Source organism: Rhea americana, unplaced genomic scaffold, assembly GCF_003343005.1.
Source record: "Rhea americana isolate MKP2758 unplaced genomic scaffold, rheAme1 scaffold_106, whole genome shotgun sequence".
Classification (NCBI taxonomy): Eukaryota; Metazoa; Chordata; class Aves; order Rheiformes; family Rheidae; genus Rhea; species Rhea americana.
The window spans coordinates 1,812,963-1,835,879 of NW_028185106.1; positions in this window are offsets into that span (position 1 = coordinate 1,812,963).

Sequence of the window (22,917 nt, forward strand, 5' to 3'; positions counted from 1 at the left end):
ACCCTTTGATCAACCTTTCATTTAAGACTTTGTCAAATTTGAACCCCTTCATAACGTTTATTCTTGATACACCCTCTAATACTAAGTTTCGCATTTTATTCATGCAGCATATAAAAATCCCACCTTCATTAGCTATTTTAAACTGACTGCTTTGAGATTTCATAAGTGGTGCACCTAGTTCATGCATTACAAGAAATACTATTTTCTATCCAGTTTTCCACACGGGCCTTGGTTGTTTCAATTTCAATAGTGTCTTTCCTGATCTGTGTCTTTCCAGTTTAGGAATGGCAACCAGCTAAATCTTTTCATGCACAGAAACAGTTGGGTAATTCTCACCATTTACTCCTCACCCTTCATTTCCTTTTGCTCTCACCCCTGCCAGTTAATAATCTATGACAGTACTTTCCCTTTGATTTCATGACAACTTCAGATAACTATAGAGGTTTTAAGTGACTACATTTTTTTTAATCTAAGTAATTAAATAACATTTAAATTACTGAGACCTGTTACCTTTTCCCAACCCAGATCAAGGCAAGTGCTCACCAAATCACATTGCCCTGCCTTGGCAGGACTGAAGTTTGCCTTTTGTTTTCCATGAAAGCAAACACAGGTGCTTGGGCTGAAGAGATGTGATGGTGGGACTACAGCCCATATCGCTGGGAGACAAATCTACCAGACAGACTGTATAAGCCACTGTCACCAAGTCCTTCCAAAGAAACTCTGAGAGACAAACAGTGCATGGTTTTCTTCTCTACAGGAGCTATGCTGACCATGATTATATCATACTTAAAAGGAAATTGCTGATTTCCTTTCTAATAATGATACCCTTTTTACTGCAAAAGTCAGGCTTAAGCATCTGTTACCCAAATCTTTTCATGTAATCTAGTGCTACCTGGGCCACCTTCCAGGCCTCTGGCATTGAGGCCAGCCCAAAGTTGGCATCACCAGCCACAGTTCACAACTCAACAAGTTTGCACCAAATTCCTTCAAAATTCATAGTTAAAATGTTACCTAGTCCTAGTGCTCATTTTACAGATCCACTCCAAAAAATATTTTGCTGKCATTTCAATCTGAAGCAGCACCTCTGACTTGTTTTCTGTAAAGAAAAGCAAAAGTCTGAACATTGCCAAGTTCCTCTGGAGCAACTTCTGCCTGCAGATAGATTACCGCTTTTCTTTACTAYAGCCAATTCAGTCTTAAATGCTTCTTGCTCTTCAGTTATCGATCAGCCTTACAGATTCTAGAAGGTTTTCTGTGTCAAGGCACTTGAAATAGAGTATTAATAATTTTAGTCACTTACCATGTTGCTCAGCAAAATCTGGCACACCTCCCATAGGCTAGCATTTTAGTTTTACATAATTAAAACTTTATTTTTGTCTTTTCGAYAGCTGTTCAACTGTTTAAAGAATATCTTTTTACTTGTAACAAGTACCTACCAGAGCAGAGTGATTACAGTTCTCAGTTATTATCCTGGATCAACATATAACAGTATCACTCATATTCTGATTGATACCCTGGTATTAGCCTGCTGATCAGAAGCTGAGTCACATGAAAGTCTATGGAATCAATATAGACAACTGATAAGAACTGATGCAGACATTAATGCGTTCGTAGTTTCTAAATGGGACAAAAATGCTCTTTTATATAGGCCAAGCTTCTTTAAAAGCAGCTAGTTTATTTTTTGGATGAAAAGTGGCCTAATTATTGACCTCCCTGCCTTGACATAACAAGACAATGCAATTTTCTAAGTTTAACTGTAAAAGCTCAACGATGTGTAAAATGAGCCTTGAGTGAGATTATTAGATGCTATCAGCTTTTGAAAGTGTGTGTGTGACAAGATCTGATAATGTGTTGAGGATCAATGCATCTGTCCTTCTTGCATCTCTGCTCTCCTGGAGAGAGAGCAACTGTCAGACCTAGTGAAGAGATCACAGTTGCTGAGCAACACTAACAACACAAGTATGCTCCTGGCATTGACTTGGCAGAAGAGAAAAAAAAATAATAATAAAAAATCTGTTGAAATGATAACCACCTAAAAATGAAGCCCCATCACAAGAACTGCACTAACACTAAAATATTAGTTACTGTTTCCAACAGAAATTCTGCTACAAATGCARTAGTCTTACAACATGTAGTCAAACAACAAAAATATTATTGGTTTGAAAAACATACAAAAAGGTATTTTATGCGAAGTAATTAGGAAAGATCAATCTGAGTTCTATGGAAGTTACTCATAGAATTTATTAAGAAATAAAAGATTTATTTTTTCAGTGGTGTCACCCAGTAGAACACCATGGAAAAAAGACTCCTATCAACTGTACTGGATATTTTAAAGAACCTGTAAGATTATAATTAGTATTAGCTTATATAAGGCTTCTTCACAAAGGATCAGTTGCCACTTGAAATTAAGCACAGTAGCCTTAAATTGATCAAACTACAGGAGCTCAGAAACTGCTGGACTAAGGGCTAATTCACATTATTTATTTGTCATCTTTAATTCGAGCAGTTGCTTGCCTTTCTGTAATTTGTGAATTGAAGAATGATGGATGTGAGACTCCTGGAGCTTTTCTTGGTATCAGTTAAAAAATTCAAAGAGCAGGACTCATTGGACAAATCTCCATATGCAAACCAAACATGTGAAAATTAAGTCATCTAATGTAACAAAGGAACCAAATGAAATTATTTCTCACGGTATTCTTTGTTTGTCTATCCTTAGCCACCATCTTAGAGAAGGGTAAATTAGAAGTTGAAATGATTTATTTCAAAAATTAAATAGAGCACRCTGCTACTTTTTCATTTCTTTGTGTACTCTCACTTCCTGCTTTCTTTTCTTCCCCTTGAAAGGGCTATTTCAACAAGAGCAAGAAGACATCTATAATTGCAAAAGAAAATGTTAATATAACATTTACACAGTTCAACAGCTTGAAAGTTGTTTCACTGAATGAATATGCCTAAAAGAAGACTTACACATAGAGGGTGAAAACCCTCCAAATTGCCATTTCAGTTGGAAATTTTGCAATGAAGCCTTAAATGTAGAAACAGAAAAAAAAAGCCTCATTTTCTGCCTAATTCAAATCATTTAGAAGCTCTGTGCCTAAGCCACAGATTACTAGCGATACCATCTACTTCAGTGTGCTGTACCTAAAGAAAGCATCCCTCTTATTAAAAAAAAAGGTTAAAGCCAAATATTTCAGGCCTGCATAAATCTTTAATGGGAGCTGCCCTCCCAGGATTGGCTGCACTTTCTTTTCTATGCCCAAGAGAAACACAATATGTCTTAGAAAAGACTAATAGTAACTCCATCTTGTGTGTTACACGATATCTTCAGGTAATCCGGAGGATTTTGCCTTTGTCTGCCGTAAACAAAAGGCCACCCATACATAATGTGGTGAGGCTTTTCCAGGCTCCTCACCTTCRCAGGTGACACTCCAAAGACAGACAGGGAATACCGAGCCAGGCCGTCGCTGCAGGCGAGTTTACTCTCCCGGCAATTTAGAAATGCGGGGGAGAAACTCTCAGCCAGCCCACGACGAAAGCATGAATTCTCCCCCTGCGAGGATAAACAGGACTTGCCTCCCCTTGCAGTTGTCCCAGTTTTCTAGAGATCTATTTAAGAGTYATGCTAAAGGGCTGAAAACGTGTTTTCGTGCTGTTGTTTTGTCTTAAGGTTTGTTTCTACTGATAAAGGAATTTCCCTCTTCAAATTTTACTCTAAAATTATGTGCACAAACTAGGAAATAAAAGAGCAACTTCAGTGGACATTTAAGAACAAGACTAGCACTTGGCAGGTAAGGAGTTATATTTGAAATCGATAGCAACAAATAATAAATCCCTCCTCTCCTCCCACAAAGAAAATACCCAAGGAGCTAAACAAACATCCGTAACGCAATTCCATCATGAAAAAAGTAAGAAACGTTGCCAAGCCTCAAAAAGCAGAGTATTGAAAATGAGCAGAACGATGAAAGATGGGGAGACCGCCGTTGAAATGGTGCGGGAGGAGGAGGAGGAGGGTGAYGGYGGGGGGACAGGAGCAAGCCTGGGGCAGCCCCCGCTTACTGCTGGCTTCGCRAACCTGAGTTTCTGGCTGAAAAACCAACATGCTCTTTTCCGCGGTGGCCGGGACCGCGCGGGGGCCTCTGCAGAAGCATCACCACCGGGCGGGCCTCCTGGTTGCATGGACACATGCTGCCRGATTACAGCATAAAGAAGTTCCCGAGAATTTTTTTTTTTTTTTTTAAATCAATTTGTATACATATGCTAAGTAATAATTGGTGTGAAATGAGGCTTCATGGGTCTTCTGTTGACTAGCATTGAATGACTTGTTAAATTTTCGGTGACTGGCACTGGCTATCAGATAGCACRCTATGGAAATGTGGGCCCATCACCCTCGGCAGCTTACATGGCAAGCGCAAATGGCATTAATTGGAATAGTCTTTCAAGCTGATGACAAGATAAAGCTTCTGCACGAGTAGTACTTGTAGCCCATGACAATAAATCATTTTGCTGTTTAACTGGGGATGGATGGGATCTGTCTCATTTGACAAAAATATGAGGAAAAATGATGTTAACCTCTGGAGACTGAAGTGTAAAGCAGGAGCTAAGTTACTAAAAGCTTCTGATGTTTCCTGGAGAAAACAGGTATCAGAATTCAGCTTTGTGTGGTTAATAGATCTAGAGAGTGCCACTAAAAGAACGCAGAACTAGAACTTGGATTGGATCGAGTATGTTATTTCACAGACTGCTCACAAAATTGTGTTTCAAAATATACATTCCTTGCTGCCAGCACAGATTTCTCTGGGCCATTGCATCTCTTGTAAACACACACACACACCTCCCCACACCCCTATCTCGCAAACATCTTGCTGTAGCAACGCAGAATGCAAACCCAGAAATACTTGGTGTGCTCAGGAGGCTCTCTCTGCTCCTGGAAAGACGCTTGTAGACGTTATCAGCTACCAGTGTCCAGCAGTCGAAGCACAGTCAGATCGCTCACGTTGCCACCCACCACTACCATTCTCCTCACACTGTCCCCCTTCCCTGCTCCTTCCTCCCTTTTTCTATGGCTTCTCCCAAACATGCTGCTTTTGCCCATACTAAGACTCCTGTACTTAAAGTATTTGGCACAYCCTGAGCTGCAGCTGGTGGAGGGAGCACTGCTAGGAAATGGTATGTGTGCAAATGCAGTTACAGAGCTGACTTTGTTCCATGGCTGTACTCGGGCTTTAATCTAATCAAATTTGTGCCAGCAGCCTTACGAGGCAAATGTGTCATTTAGCGACTACTATGAAATAGGCAGGCAGAACTGACCTTTGCATCGGTTTAAGAGTGGACTGCTAGGACCCAGCTTTATGTTGCTGCATGTAGGATTTTAAATGTCTGAATATGCTCCTGGAATTTTAAAAAGCATAAATAAGGTCATAATTTTTACTTGTCTATGGTGAAGCATCTAAAGATGGAACGCACAGGTATTGGCATTCTTCTCTGGCTAGCTGTGATTCATTAGATCAGGCCCATAGTATCAAGTACCCCTAGGGCTCACCATCTCCATGGTGAGCCTGTCCATACTAAAATATTGAGATACTCAAGTTTTTGGTTGAGAAATACTTTTTTTTTTTTTTTTTTTGGGGGGGGGGGAAGGTACAAAAAACAAACAATGTCATTCATAATGTCTGGAATATCCAATTTTGCATGGCCAGGGCCAATCTCARTACAGGATTTAAGTATTAGGATACTACATGTGATCTAAGATAATTAATTAATTTTAAGTTTCTTGAACCTCTAGCAGTACCCAGAATTCAGGCCAGCATAAAGACTTCCCAAACAGCTCCTAAACTCCAGCTTATGCCACTACTGCTTCTACAGAGAATTAGTTTTACTGTTTGGGGTAAACTATATGCATAGGACTCTGCCAAATGCTATTTAGCATGAACCAAGAGTATTTTTATTTCACTGGACAGATAGGGTTAGGTATACCAGATCACTGGAAACATGTTTTTAGGATATATGGCACACCCTTCTTTTAGCACTCCTGGTTTTCCCTGGCAGTACTTTTGGCACTGTTACGGGTCAGGGGAACCCTGTCAAGGCATGGTGGATGAAAAACAAACAAGGCCTGCTGTTGGCTTCAGAAGGGTCAGGAAAGCGAGCGGTTGCCAAGTATCTCCCTTCTCAGATTACAYCCCCCAAGATTTCATTTCAAGTCACCCACACACTATTTCAGAGGCCAGAAAGCAYACCTTCTGGGGGTGGGGGGAAGGAGCAAGCCTCACTCCTAGCAGGCTACCATTTGAGCAAAAGACAGAAAAAAATCAAACAAAGCAAATAACCCTGCGTTGTCTGTACTAGCATGTTACTAACCTGAGCCTGCTAGAAATCTTCCACTTGCCGAGCCCTCTGCTCTGCTGTTCTGCTTTGCTGAAGTCTGTGCCCCCATAACCCAGCCCAACGTAACCACAGATTGACACTTTCTTATGATGCTGCCCTGTTTGTTATGTTCTGTTTGGCAGGTAACTCTTCRCCTAAGACGCACAGTATTGCTTTTGTTCCTGGATCGATTGACTGAACCCTTTACAAACAGGAGTAGGGAACTCAAGGTTCCCTGCTCCTATTGCAAAGGTTTACGGCATGAACCCTTGCGTACGTCCAGGGACGTGCCGCTCTCGCAAACAGAAACACTCACATAAATGCTTACAGGAAATGCTACTGAGGCAAGTTCAGCACTTGCTATTTTTCTGCACTATTTATCTTGTTCTTGTATCGACTCGTGTCTGTCACAAGAGAAGCGAGAGGCAACACAAGCTTTCCAGGGGCAACACTCAAGGTACCCATTGCGTGGCTGAAGCCCAGGAGGTGCTATCAGAATAGAAAAAACATTGGGGCACATCATTTTGCTCTTCTTTCAAAATCACTGGTGTATAATATATAAGATACAACATTAGGGATTCAAGCTAAAAATTTATAATGCTTACTGTTCTCCATCTTTTTTTGGGCAGCAATTCCTAAGTTTCCTTAATGCTTTCCCCTTGGATTTCAGAGGTTCCTCTAGCCAGTTAAGCCTGGGTACATCCTGAGATGCAAGGTCTGAATTCCTGTGCTAGACAGCTGATTGATTTAACTATCTTATTCCTATTTAACTAGCAGTTACACTAGTACTGAAATGAGGATGAGTGAGTCCTTCCAGCTAAGGCAAAAATTAACTATATTGTAAATACCTCCATCCTCTATTGGTGCTGTGTTTGGATGTTCAGCTCTCTTGGACATGGCATGGCCATGGCCTGCATCATAAGGACAGTTACTTTGGGAATTTGTTTTAGTAGTTTCAGTTTTTCATTTTCTGGCTTTAGAAGTTTAGTACAGGTTTGCAGTTCATAACTGCATCATTTTGCTTCATTAAAACACCATTTTAACTGAATTGATAAAACCTCATCTGAAGAGCTATTGTTTCACCTCAGGGTCTTACACCTCTSGTTCCTCAGAAAGTTTACCTTTGCTTGCACATCACACAGGATTATAACTTCCAAGTAAAGAAGGAAATGAGAAACCATAAACTAGTAAGGCTTTTTAAATGCTAGGAAATACATTATTTTCAGTCCTTTTACACTAATGCCCAATTTTGAACAGATTTATATACACACTGTACTACAGATTGAAGTCAGATTTTATTTTATTTTTTTTAATTGTGATCCTTTTTAGACTTAGGTCTGCCACAATGGAAATGCAGAATCACAAAGGATATTTGACAGCAGAAATCATTTCAGATGAGTCAGGTTAAGACACCAATAAAATTCTCTAGCTAGCAGAAGACCTTTCTTCACTGCAAGAACGTTCTTTCATGTAGCTTAGCTGCCTGTAGATACACAGGCCATCCCTCCACATTAGTTAGCACAGTGTTAGTGTGATCATTTATTTAGGACTTCTAGTACCTCTGCAACAAGCATATATCTGAGAGGTTCTTCTTTTGCTAAATTTGAACAAAATCCTGAGATGGAAATTGGCCACTCTGATTAGAGTTTCATCCCCAGCAGGAGCTCTGATACAGTCCGAGTATTACTTATTTAATAAGGAGRAACTGCTTCATGCTAGAAGAAACTAAGGTCTTATGCCCATCCACAGAGTCAAAGCTCTAAAATTTCTGGTATTTTTCACCAAAACCAATGAGCAGTCATATCCTTTAAACAAAGATTCAATGATTGATTTTGCAACCATATAAAAGTAACACATCTGTTAGATATTGTTGAACACTTTGGACTATCACTTAAACGTGCAAAAGGCTTCTGATCAGCATTAGTTGTTTTATGTAAATAAGTCCCACTTTCCATCTCAAACTTGGAATTTCTCAAACTTTCAGCAGTTAACCCTGCTCATGAGCAACTGTTCCTCTTTTAGTCAAAAGTATTAGAGAATATTTTTTTCAGCCCATCCAGCTAGGTGCTAGAAGAATAGTTTCACTGCTTGCTGCAGGAGGACCAGGCTGCTACTGCAGTGAGGGTGCTATGGCACTTTCAACCCAGCCACTTAAGTTTTGATAGAAAGCTTAGGGGATGAAAATGTTTTCATCCTAGTTAAAAAAACAAGGGGGCATATATATACATATATATATATATATATATATATACACACACACACACACATATATATATATAGCTACCCACAAAAGCCTTCAGTCACTATTTTGAGTGCAGAAACAGCAGCAGACAGAGCACAAGCTCATTTTGGTCCTTGCTTGCTTTGGATGGGGGGAGGGGGGGCTCACCCTGCAGCATTTCCCCTGCCCCTTGGAAAGTTGTAGTCAGCTTCCTCCCACCTCCCACATCTGCTGGTCATCCATGAATCATTGCCGTGCTTCATTATACACTTATTAGTTATTTATAACGATATATTCACAGATTCGGCACGACCGGTTTGGGGCTATGAAATATTCACAGCACTTAATGACGGCGCGAGGCAGGAGCATGGGACTGTTCGTCCCGCAGTTGAAAGCTTGGCGGGGGAATTACAAGCCCAAGAGCRAGTAACGCTCAAAGTTTCACAGTTTGCAGATGGGATAGCTGCACACCGCAGGCGGATTCAGAGGTGGTGCGTTTGCAGGCACCCGCAATGCCCTGCTGCGCCCGCTACCACATGCGGCTGTGGGCAACTGCGGATGGAGCAGCCCAGCGCGTGCAAGGGTTGGGGTGCACCAGGGAGAGGTGCCACGAGACGGGGCAGCCCCCATCCAGCTTCAGGCCATGAAGAAGCTACGCAGAGCCACGTGCACGGCAGGAGCCAGGTGCTCACGCAGCCCCCAGAGCCGGCCCGGGGACGCTCACCGTGCAGCCAGCCTCTCCTCCGCCGGCCCCTGCGTGCCCAGCACCATCGAGAACCAGCTGCCCCCTTCCCCTCCCAAGGCAGGTGGCACCTCTCCCAGCTCTCAGGTGCCTGGCCAGCTCTAGCTGTATAAAACACTACGGTTCTCCCGTTTGTCCCTGTTTAGTTCAACCCTTCAACTTTACCTGCGTGTCTTTGACCRTCAGCCTGAGGGATTTCTTCAGAGCTTACAGGGATCCTTGTGCCAGGTACTAGGACAACAGCCAGGGCCAGACCTCTTCAGCAGTATTTGTAGGAGCAGCTSAGGAAACAGTAATCAGCCACCTGTCATTAAAGTGTTAATGCAATTCATTAACACAGAAAATATTCGATATTTTCCACTTTGGAGGAGCTGGACTGCGCCGTTCTTTTAATAGAACTCTGCTGGAAATCAAACACAATTTTTATTCAGGGGAATGATTACAGTGTCTTGTTTAATTCTTGCCTAACAAATGTCAGCACTAATGTATTACAGATTATTCAGTCAATTTGATGGTTCCAGGTGAAAGAAAGGAACACAAATCTCTTCTTTTAGTGTAAAAAGGGTCAGCTGGATGACTTCCACTGCAGGAGCCGAGATGAGGCTTGACATGAATCAATCAAGCAGGCTCAATTTTACAGTTATAGTGCCTAATGCCTAAACATGAGCGCAGGGGTGGAAATTAGCACCCGATTATGAGCATACATGATCTTCCCTTGGAAGACAATAATATTGGCATTAAGCTTCTCAAGAGGGAAGATGCTGCTGGTTTTTAATATGTCTTAAATTATGTCAGGAAAAACACTGGAACATCACACAAAAGCCACAGTCAGTGTATATTGCTATCTCATAGAGCTGGAGATCTTTACAACAATATTGACACAGGAGCAGGCAAGCAAATGTCAGCCAATATAACATATGAAATACTTAACGTAACCAATTTTCAGCTGTCAATCAGCAGGGAATAATGACTGATGCAAGGAATCAATACACCACAATTGAATTCCAGCTCACAAACTTGTTTCGTTCTGCGCTATAAAAGACTGTCAAATGTCACACCCCAAGAGATGCAACAGGATTCCAAAGATTTATTTATTTCAAGCTCTGAAGTCTATTAGCAATAGTGCTCCTAGTGCTATCGGAAAAAAGGAGCTTTGATGACATTAAATTTTCAGAAATGACAACTCATTGCGTCTGGAGCCAATTAATTATACCATTCTATATCATATTTCAGTAATCCTCCATCATTTGACTAATAAGTAATCACATATAATTACACTTAAACAAATTCTTGTGACTTTATAGCTGCAAATATTTGATTGTGTTATACAACGCGTTAAGTGAGCATTTTTCAACAAGTTGCTTTGTACTTTTGATAAAGTAAAAAAGGAAAGCACACTCTATCCTCATATCTCTTTTATTCAGATAGCCTAGATGTTTAAGTTTGAAGACATTTCTCTCTTAGATGAATGAATAAGAATTACTACAGAAGTCTTCAGAGCTGTATATTATCCTGTGTATTATCCTGCACTGTTTTTTTGGGGGGGCTTAATAAAGCAATCAAAAAAATTATTCTTTTTTATACTTCACAGTACTGTAGTTCCTTTCTGATGAAAGGACAAGGCGATACCAAAACAAGAAATGAATAAAAGGACACAAAGATGCTCCCAGAGGAATAATAATATCCAAAGAGCATATATTGAATATATAAAGAAAAATGCATGGACTGTACCTGCCATTTAAAAAGAAAAATAAAACTCAGTCATAGGAGGCTYGTAGTAACGTAAAACATACAAATATACTTTTTTGCATAATGTAATCCTTTCGGTAATAGATAATCCACTCACTGGTATGTTCTTGATGTCTGGCTATTGTATCTTTCCACTTTTCCCTCCTGCAATCCTACATTATGAACATAAAATTTAAGGTAAGTAGCCACTTAYTCTATAGTTTGTCCCACTGAAGCTAGGGAGGCTCTTTGCAAGGCAGGGTACCCGTCTGGCTGCATTTGGGKGGTGTAATCTGGCCCATAGTAATTATAAGACTATTAAAATTAGTGTATTTTCTTTACCTGAGGCTGAAAGTTAATTAAAATCTGACAGTGCAGTGTATACAGAAGATAAACATCACTGTATTTTTTTTCCGATGCATGGATGTATAGTAAGTCATTTAAGACAGAGTAGCTCATGCTGTTGAATGTGCTTATTAAAAAGAGCCAGGAAGGTCAGGGACAGTGCTTGCTGTATCCTTCATTTGTTCTTCACCAAAAATGATATAACTGAGCTGCAAAAGTTGAGATTGAAAAGCCACTAGCGTGTTGTCTAATTTCAGCCACAGAAGCTGCTGTGCACTCCGTGACTTTATGAGGGAATAAGATTACAGGTCACAAGAGCTTCTTTATTTCCCACCTGTAGCTTCTAACAACATTTTATTAAGGATTTTCCCATCTTCTCTCTCTGACCTACAGGGGACAAAATCCTAACAGCTGTTACAGGACCCTTACCAAAATGGCATTAGCACAGATTAGCAGTTCTCAAAAGTAGTATCATTTTATCAGGACTATATTTATGACTGCTAACTAATATTTTTACAGTGCTTGTAAGATAAACACAGCATATCATTATGTAAACAGGAAAAAGGCATTTAATACAGTTAAACACTTAATACATCAGGCTTGTTTTGTCTAAAATCACACCAAGCTGCTGTTTGAAGGTTTAGTACTCATTTACAGAACAAATACTTTGGAGGTAGCCTATGTGCTAATATACATGTTGTTGTCTGTATTGCATGGGGAGGTTATCGATTTCTTATTAATCAAGTGCAGTCCATGCACACTAATACACCAAGGAGAGGTAGAATCTCTGCCAAATGTTAAGTCAAATTAATATGTGTCCAGTGCTCAGTGTTTCCTTTGCCACTGCACTTTCAGTGCAGTTCTGTTTCCATAAGGATTGTAAGATTAGGACCTTACTGTTTAATTGCAGAAATAACATAATCTTTGTAATCCACATTGCTTGTTATGCAGCAATTTTTTTATTCATAGAGATGTATTAGCTGCTATTCAAAAGAAAGAAAGAATATCTATACTATGAATAAAATAGGCAGCAAACCAAGAAACAAGTCCTGCAGTTGTTATAAATTTCTAAAATGATTCTCTGYGAATTATCCAACAGGAGTTTTCAAGAAGCACAAAATATGTGTCAAGTATATCTAAGATGAATTTACGGCTATTTAGTGAGTTCTGTATGTACTTTCATGGTGGAAAACCAAACAACTTTCCAGAAGTTTAGATTAGTCATCCAAAAGGCTGGGATAGACTCTCTTCTGTCATCATCCTTCTAAGCGTAGCTGCTGGGCTAATCAAATTGTGTTATTACTACACTAAACAGCTAGAGACCTCAGCATAAAGACATATGGAACAATATCAGAAGCATGACAGAGGTGCTGCAGATGTCTTGCACAATTCTGCTTGTCCATTGACTCTCTCCAGTGAGCCACGTCAGCAGAAAGAAAATAAAGTGTTGTTAGTTTTCACATTACTGAGCCCGATAAAGGCCTGGGAGGGAGGGCAGATGGGTGTCTGGACGAAGGGCTGCAAGCCTGCTGCGCAGCACCGCGCGTTTTTCGAGAGACCCAGCAATCGCAGCTGAGCGCAGACTGTCAGCTGGTATTGGGGCAGCCGAGTGAGCAGACAGGTTTCAGGGAGCTGGACACCTGGTGTGGCGAGACTTTTTGAAATTCTGGCTCTAAAAAAAGGCCATATGATAGGAGCTGCTCAGCCTTTCTGCAGACGTGTTTGTGTGTGTAGCTATGCTGGGTTTGTTAATAGCCTGAGGAATACGGACAGATGTGACCAATAACAAAACCACAACAAAATAAAACAATTACGCATTGCTTTAAAATGTATGATAAGAAGCAGTTTGTCCTGAGACACCAGTGGATGATATTTCTTCAGCAGCAGCCTGTGGGTGCTGGCCGGCGCTGCAAGCAGTTGCGCGAGCTCCTTGGGGCTGGCTCTGCACATCTGCCCRGTGTCAGATGACCACGCAGTGGCTGTCCGTGCTGCATCAGCTGCTTGGTCTGTCACCTGTGTTTTTTGATCCACTTAGAAGTAATTTCAGGTCCAAACTCTTTATTTGATGACATTGGCAGAAGCAAAAAGAGCTGTATTTTGTGGTCCTCATAGTCATCCTGGCTGCACTTCCAAATCCACAGTGTTGCAAACCTTTTTTACCTGTTCAGTAAGGGCGTGTGATTTCTGCTGTGCACTGGAAGTAGGATTCCTTTTACATGACTGTTGGTAACTTTTCTGCATTTCCCTCCAGATCTTCCTGGAAGCATTATAGAGCTGCCRACAGGGTTTTCTCATCTGTCAGCTATTGGGGGCTGCTTCAGGTGAAGTATAGCAGAAAYGTCCTCCCTGCCGCAGCAGATAACACAGGCATAAGCCCACAGGAAGAGAAAGGAGCCGGCACCTCAGCCAAATTTAAGCACAACGGCCCAGTAGTCACAGCGAATGCTTCGCCTTCCACCTCCTTTCATGCAAGAGTCAACCCGTGGCTACGGCGATGTAGAGAGCCCAGAAAAGCTCCAATGCCTCCCCACGCCTGCGGAGGGGAGAAAACCTCCAGGCACGCAGGGCTCCCTCACGGAGCCAGCGTTTGCTTTTCTAGGTTTTGGGGTGGCTGTTGCTGCTGCCTATGGGACAAAATCGTCCCTTTGCCCCTAAGGCTGGTCCAGCAGTGGGTTTTATGGGTCCTTTCCAAAATAAACACGAACGTATCACTGTCCTGAAAAGTTAGGTCTAATGCACCTTCTGATATTTTGAAACAGACAAAAAAGTACCAAAGCTACCCAAAAACCTACTCCACCACACCTTTTCACTCTTCAGTCATAAATGTACAAATTACATGAAACCACTGAAATGCGTTGAAGCAGTGGAAAGGGCTCTTGCGAAACACATGCAAACTGCTCGTGCTACTACATCATGATCTTCTGTAACCTCTGTTTTGGCATTAAGAAGCTGTTTTGGCTAAGCAAAGTTACATGAATAAAAGCCAGGGCATCAGTCCAGATTTTCTGACTTTAATAAACTTCCTTGATTCTGTGGCCTAAGTCAAACTTTTATTGCTATTTATTTCGTATGTCATTAAGTATTGCTGGACACATGTGGGGAGTGGAAAAGATGGGAGGAGTGCAAGAAATAAGTACAGGACGTCAACTTCTTAACCAGGTTTAGTTAAGATGACACCTGGCTTGTATTATTACATTTAATAAAGAATTATATATTTAAGGCTAGAGATTTAGGCTGGCGTATTATGTTCTCATGCTAAAAAATCCCCAGCACACAGCAGCCAGTTATGTGAGGTCAGCATATTAGCACAGATACTTATTTTTGTCTACTAGTAATTACTTCTGTGGATTTGGGTCAAAGCTTGAAGATTACCTTGGACCCAGTTTCATGTCATTTAAACAAACATACCTCCCAATGAAGTCACTGGAGAAGCAGTGTGGGATGAACCTGTAACTGCTCAGCTGTTCTTCTACATGTTTTTAATGATGTATATAAATATAAATAAATAAATACGCACACACACATATGTACATTATATGTGTGTGTGTGTGTRTATATATATATATATTTTAAAATACTATTAAAAAAATGGGGATTCACAGGCTGGTGTTTGCAAATGAAGAGTGTTTATCCGACAGCTGCTGGAGGGCTTGCTTCTGTGGTTTTCACTGTATCCTTTTCTTTTGAGTCAGAGGTTTCTACAGCATCACCCTGTATTTGAAAGAAAACTGCAACGGTAGTTAAAACAAAAATTCCCTAAAAGTTGTACTTCTGTAGCTTTAAGTAATGAAAGACATCAGTCACAATAGTTCCTGATGAAATACCAATGAATTGCACCATAATGACAAATAAAGATCACTCAGTGGCAAATATAATCATATTAAAAAAATCAATTAGTGCAGCAATCCTTTTACCACAGCTTCAGATTTTACAATCATAAACAATTTGTAAGACCAGTCATCCATTTTAAACATTCAGAAGATAATCCCAGTGGTCTTCCTTCTCTATATTTTGCTTTAGCGCTTTTGCGATAGGGTTTTACCTCCTTAAAGGATCACTAGCTTGTTAAAAAAGCACAGCTATTTTGTGATGTGTAATATCCAGTAAAACCATCGTAATCTGTGATGCTATGTGGAAACCATTTCATTCTCCTGGATGAATATAGCTCCTAATATAGGTGGAGAGCAAGCTATGATCTCCTTCAGAGGAACCGAATTAACCAGGGGAAAATGCTCCAACTACAGCCCCTTCCTGTGGAATATTTTTTTTTTTTTTTGCATGATGTGATAATACATGCAGTACACAGTTACAGCACGCTCATCCTTTACTTATAAAAGTAGAAAATAATTACAAAAACTCTTATAGAGCAAAACTACCCAAATCATTATACAGTGTAGTATCCTGTGTGCAAACCTAGCACATTATGCAAACATATGTTTGTATCCATGTCCAAAAGATAACTGTAAATGTGTCCCGCATTCAGGTACCGTGGTTCAGCAACTTACAGACGTMTATGTGAATTAATTCCTGGCTTCACGCATGATCTAAGGACCTGTGAAAGTCACTTCAAAAGCTCAGGTGAAATAGCAGCACTTTCCAATGGGCTTAGAAGTTGAATCTACAGATTTAAAAATCATAGTTTATGCTCTCTCCACCTAACTTGTCTTAATAGCATGTTACAAAAAGTTGTATACTAATACCCCTCTTCTGTCACATTTTCTGTGAAGCAGGTACAATAATCTATCCATATTTTTCCTACGGGATCCTTGAAGATGTATACCAGTGCAGGTGGGTAAAGAACAACCACTGACCCTATGCTAGGGTCTATGCTAGAAGATGCGACCTCACGACTAAAGGAACTGATAACACAGAAAAATTCCCTTGTCAGTCCTGCCCCTTCCCAACTATCCTTCCCAGTTCTCTTCCAGCCAGCCTTAGCCCTTGAAGCCCATTTGTCTTTCATTGCCTTTTCTAGTGACTTAGAAAATGAAGCTGAGAAAAAGGCAGTACTCTCTTATTGCAGGCTTATTCCATCTTCCGGAGGGAACAGTTCACGTGCTGGCTGAGCAGGATTCTTCCGTTGTATCCCATTTCCATGGCATGCTTAACATCCAAAGGTCGGGTTTCTGCAGCCACTGTTTTCCTAGAGGCTGTCTACTTGGCTTTTTAGAAACAGGTACCAAACTGTATAGACCCGCATACACGAATCTGACCTGTGGGCAGAAACCACTCAAGTTCCCCAAGTCATCCTCCACCAGGGGAGAATGAGTAAATAAGGCATTTGATGTTTGCTCCAATAACATAATTTTTTGAAACAGTATGTGCCCTCTTTTACAAAGACAAAAACACGCACAAAGATCCTATTTTATGGACCTGATAAACAGCAGATTCCTTTAAACTCTACAATGGCAGATCACTTTCCAGCATATCAAAGTCAAATGCTAAACTTAGCTAAGTAGACAATCTCTTAACATTATGGAGATTCAGAACTTAATTAACACAATGAAGTAAGTATGTTTGCACACTGCTTGGTTTGAGATATTACAGTATGTCCAGGACACTGTAAAGATCGTAGCACGGACTCTTTTCTGAGTAGAACAGACATCTTTCTTGCTGCTTAAGCTTATGAAAAAAAAAGCCTAAGAAGAAAAAATAAATTATATTGAAACTTGAGTTTGTTTCACTAAGAATAATTATTACTGCCCTGATCTTTACCAAGTCTTGTCCCCCAAGAGATTGATGAAGCTCCATTTTTGTTTTGTTTTGTTTTGTCGGCAGACTTTAATAATATCCTGGAAGCTTGGGAAATTGCACTGTGTGTGATTTAGATGAAGACAGAGGGATTTTTCAGGGTCCAGTTAAATCAGCACCCTGCAAAATTGGCTGTGATGGTCCCTTTTTTGAGACTATACATCCAGTGAAAAAAACAAAGTTCTACTGCTGCTCTGCACCCATCGGCATCCTCTTCTCTCTCCTCCCACACCAGCCTCTCTCTTCATCAGCTGAGGTATGCCTTTAGCTGAAAGACAGCATCAGAGAAGGCTGACAAATTCCTCACACATATAATATACTTCTTTCCTTCCCTCTGATGCACATCTATCAAATGGTCCTTTTTATGTGTTGGTCCTGGCACTCTGTCATGGAGCTCAAAGTTGAGTAACAAGGCTATAAAGTCTACAGTATTAGGGCTTTTAATTAAATATACAATTCTAGCTTTTAACTTTCTTAAAATAAATACATGAAATAAAATAAAAAAGAAAAACCCCTTTGTGTCTTCTGTATATGTTTTCACAAATGTACAGGACATGGAAATAGACCCTTTCAGACAACCTTTCAAACCACTGCCTAAAGTTTTCAGCTGTGAGCCACTTATGGGTCTATTCTGTTCACTACAAGAGTTATTTGTATGATTTCTTATTATTCTGACTGCTTTTAAATATATTTATGCTAAATAGAAACCATTTTTCAATACCTGTTAAAACTAGTCCATATCTTGTAAAAAAAACCCATAACTTTCATGACATCCATAACCCAGATTAGTCATGCAAAGATAATAAAATATCCAAATAGTTTTCTGATAATTGGCATCGATCAGGTATTTATTTATCCAATTTAAGAACAGAACAGGCTTTCATTCCTTAATTTTAAAATGATTTCCCTCAAAGCTATAAAAAATACTTTTCTTGGATCAGATAATGTATTTGCTTTCAGATTATTATTTAGACTCTAAGCCTCAAAACCATGTCAGATTTCTCCGATCTAATAAAGATCTTTTACATTTTTGTTCGTATACCAAGCATTGACTCATGGCCACTAAGTAAACGCTTTTTTTTTTTTTTTTCCATTTTTGGCTCAAGATTTCTGTATGATTTTGTCTTCCATTGTATCCCATTTCCACGGCACGCTTTTAACATTCAAAAGTAGGATTTCTGCAGCTACTATTTTTCTAAAGACGCTCAGGTACCAGCCTGACTTGCTGCCTGCTGTGGCACATCAGCTCTCTGATAACCTGCTTTAGGTTTTCACAACGCCTGCAGCAGAAACTGGGACACCGACTCCAAGCCACTCGCATTATACGTATACATCAGAATACCTTCTTTTCCTATACCACATTTAGACCTCAGAAGCCTTATTAACAGCTGCAAAGATCTCAAAAAATGATGTAAAAGAAGATCGTCTCAGGAGCAGCTCGTGTTGCTGGAGCGCCTCAGGGCCACATCACGCTGGGACYGTGCTGGTGGGCATCCGGCCATGGGTGCCGTGGGAGGCAGAGCCCACCCAAAGCAACGGGGTTATTAGTAGGGTGAAAAAAAAAACGCCCAAGACATGGTCTGGCAAATCTGTTTGAATGGCATGATGATTTGATTTTAAAGCAATTTATTGAGATTTAAACTTTGAKAGCATTCAAAATAGCACACAAGATATCCGTACTTTATAGATATGTTAACATTTTTATACACGTAGACAAACATTTATACTGAGAGACAGAGATAACATAAAGGCAGAAAAGACACAAGTATGTGTGGTAGCCTGACTTCATATGCACAAGTTTTGCAATTCATTCATATAAAAGGAACTTACAGCTTCCTGTATCGGTTCTTGCTATTAGAGGGAAAACAGAGAAAGAGGAATAAAGAACCCGTACCAAATGACCTGATGTAAAGCATGATAGATATAGATAAGAAAAACAAAGCTTTATGCTCTTTATAATCCAAGTATCGAATCATTACTTTAGCTATACAGTGCAAAACTATGGTCTTTTGCACTAATTAAAATGCAAAGAGGGCTCATCATATATAGCATACAGGAAAAAACTCAGAACGCAAACCTTCTGCCTGCCCCRAAAGAATTAGTTGCCTTCCCCTGAAAGTAGCGGGTGTTTGTAGCTCTCTGGGAGTAAAGTAATACCCCTGGGTAGCGAGGGGCAGAACTGTTTCTGCACGKTCCCTTTGGAAATGGATGTGTAACGTGTGTAAAACTCATGGGAGTCACCGTTCCCTGGAACAGTCGCTTCCCGGTTTCTCCTTCCCTTCTGCTGGGCCGACAGGGCCTTTCCCCACACCAGGACCGCGTCTGCSCCGCTGTCTCCAGCAACAGCTGTCTCAGCGAGACGTTTCGCTTTTAGCCCCTTTCCTTCTCTAGCTGTTTCCCCAAGCTGGGAGGTAAYGAGGTGCCCTTACACAGGTACACGGCACCACGACTTATTTCACCTTTTWTTWAAAAAAAMCAAGGCTTGCCCGACAAAGCTGTGCCCATGTATCCCACTTACTGGAATTTCATAAGTTAGTTTGAGGTTGACAATTTTGCTATACCAAATCARTATTTTTGAATAGCAAGTCACAGTCAGGCATAAATTTCAGTGTATGTATTTATAAAACATTTTGTACGTCTGTTCATTTTAAGTCTCAAGTCTGGAAGCTTTCTGCTTTTAAATGCTCTCTCTTTCTGTAATAGGCTTTGTTCTTGCATTGCCGTTAAAAAAWTGAATGCTTCAGAAACAACTTCTTCATAAATTCTGTTAATAAGGTTAAAATAATACTTTAATTTTAAAATAATACTTTGAAACCTTAAATAAATCCTATGCTTTTGTCCTTCCCAAACACCTCTGAGTTATAAATGTAGAATAAATATGAAGAAATGATTAGCTGATCACAGAAGATGAAATAAAATACATTAATTAACTTGAAGAACGTTTTATAACATTCACTCCCCTTCATCTCTCCAGACTTCTTATGCTAGTTCTTTTAGTTTAATTTGAGGGRAAAAAAATAAAAATTCTGCTGTTTTCAGAATAAACAATTTCCACAGTGGCTGCAAATTATGAATTAAAAAAGCATTTTCATTTTACTTGGCCTGGAGTATACTTTTGCACAAACCTGCTATAACTCTTTATGCAAAGACTAAACTTAAGCAGCTGACATTTGATTTACTGYTTAGAAGCACAGACAACAGGAAAGACCAAGATCCACGAATTCCCATGGATCCAATGGAGTCAGAGAATATCGATCGTATGGGATATGACTAGCTAATAATAATGGACAATTCCCTTTTCACTGAAGCTGAGAATCATGGTATCYATCTTCATTCTCAAGCTCTGGGCTATTATTTCTTGTAAGATTTTTTTTTTTCCAGAATCCCCAGAATAACCAGTATTTTCCATAACCCAGTGACAACTCAAGCAGTATTCTTGTTTTTCCATAGTCCAATCACACACTTTCTGATATGGCTGGCATCTAAGTAATTATTGATTTAAAGACAGCTCAATATACAAATATACTCAAAGAAAACAGAACAGCAAGGTAACAGCACCTCTCTGAGAGACGGATGTCATTTCTGGCCAGATAATTCAGGCCATTCCATGGAAAACYTGTAGGAGAACAGACTTGGTGTTCACCTTTGAGATGTAGAAAAACATGTATTTTGCACCGGCTACAGCCGTCTCATAGAAAACCTGATTAATTCCTCGTTATGGAGCTGGATCTTACGGAGGAAAGCACCTCCAGCYCCTGCCAGCAAGCGCAGCGCCTTTCCCGCGATTCACAGTGCCTCCCTCTGTGAGGAAAAAGGGTGGCTGAGCCTTCAAAACAGCACTGGTATCACAACAAACTTAAGCATTTCGGACAAATTTTAGGAGTTAGAATTGAAGATCTGGCCTCCAAAGCAGATGCTGCATGAAATGTTCTCAGTATGAAGCTGAGAAGGATTAAAATTACAGTGCACGTAATTCTTGTAATTAATTAACTGTTGTCTGCACTGTAGTTTTTTAGTTTTGCACATTTAACCCGTTCCACGTCAGCCTTTCACAGGACCCAGAGGGTTTCTTTTCTGCTCTGCCTCACACTTTGGACAGCATTCCTCTCCTTCCTTTTGCCTTCATATTGTGTTATTTCTGACCTCTTGCTCATCTTTTATTACTCTCCGGTTCCTAGCTCTATTATTCAAGCTGATATTGCAGCTGTGATTTCTATTTTTTCTTTGCCCTTTTTGGCTCTGCCAGGCATTTCATTAGCAGGCTCCTGGGGAGCATTTATACTGTCTCTCTGCCACGACAGAGTCCAGCGGGATTTACTAAAACTGATTCCTTGGATATATCTGCTTCCAGTTACAATTAGAAATCTCTTTCCACTGAAACATATAGAGCGGATCAAATTCAGATCTGGTGAAAGCACGCAGAGGCGCAGCGAGGCACGAAGCCGTCGGGGAGCTGCAGCTTCTTAGACCAGATCCGAGCTTGGCCCGTGGCACATCAGCAAAAAAAGCCTCCCGCGAACGGCTCCCCGGCAAAGCCGAGCACAGCGCCTGGACGACACGCCGCGGGAGCAAACTCCCGCTCCCCGCAGAGGGGCTCCTGCTAGCAAGCGGCGGAGAGCCACGGTCAGCTGAAATAACTCACGGACGGGCTTTTATTTAGAGCTCTTCAGGTCAATACGTTTTGCCATAAGAGGACTAAACACGGTGGTGTTCCTTCTCTGCAGAAAGGCGCTATAATTAAGATATCTCTGCATTCACTGCTGTTTTTGCCTTACGCCACATACGTTCCTATTTTAGCTCCCCCCTCCTGCAGTTCCCCTGCTCCCACGTACCTTCATAACTTTCTTTGTGTCCTTTTTTTTTCCCTTCGTCCCCCACCCGCTTTGTTGCCTTTTAAGCTTACTGAAAATAATGAACTTCTGTGGCCTTCAACCTTCCTAATGTCTCTGCTTATTTCTGTAAGTTAGTTTTGGCTGTTAGGTTATGTTATAATGTTCCCGCACAGATATTCTTTTTGTGATGACAGTAAATAAGATACACACAGACTTTTCTGTTTATTTTTTCAGCTGTTCATTTATAGTAAATTTTAATAAAAACTGTGAAACAATTTTGTTCCGTGGGGGAGGCTTGACACAAAAGTAGAACAATAATGTGCCAAAAATGCGTTGTTATGATCTTTCAGATGGGTACTGTCACTAGGAGGGGTCTGCACTTCAGTCAGTACGAACATGATAAAGTAGGAACAGTACAGCTGCAAACTCCCTTTGGATAATGCTGCAAAACATATGGAAAACGTTTCCTGACTTATGAAAAATAATATTGGGGCAGCATATAGTAAAGGGACTGGGTCAAAAGGGTGAATAAAGCGTTAGCACAAACCTTAAGTGCAATCTTGTAGTCATAAATTCCCTACTAATGAAATGTATATGTAATTCTTACAACCCCTCCGTGTTTGAAAAATCTATAGTGTTAATAAAGTGACACAGTTACGAATCTATACGGGACCTTATTTATTCATTATTTATTTTAAGAGATGGTCTTGAATCTAAACATTCCCTTTGGGAAAGTYTGGATTGCGATTTAGGTTCAGATTTGCACTTTCTGGCACCTGGGCCCACGGCTCGCTCTGCTCGGTTTGCAAGCCCGCGCGCCGTGCTGCTCCGCGGGGCTCCCCTCGTACCAGCCCGACCCCACCGCCGGCTGGCCCAAGCGATTCAGCAAGACCCGCGGCCCACGCGGGCGCCGTCGGCTGTAGGGCCACAGCCAG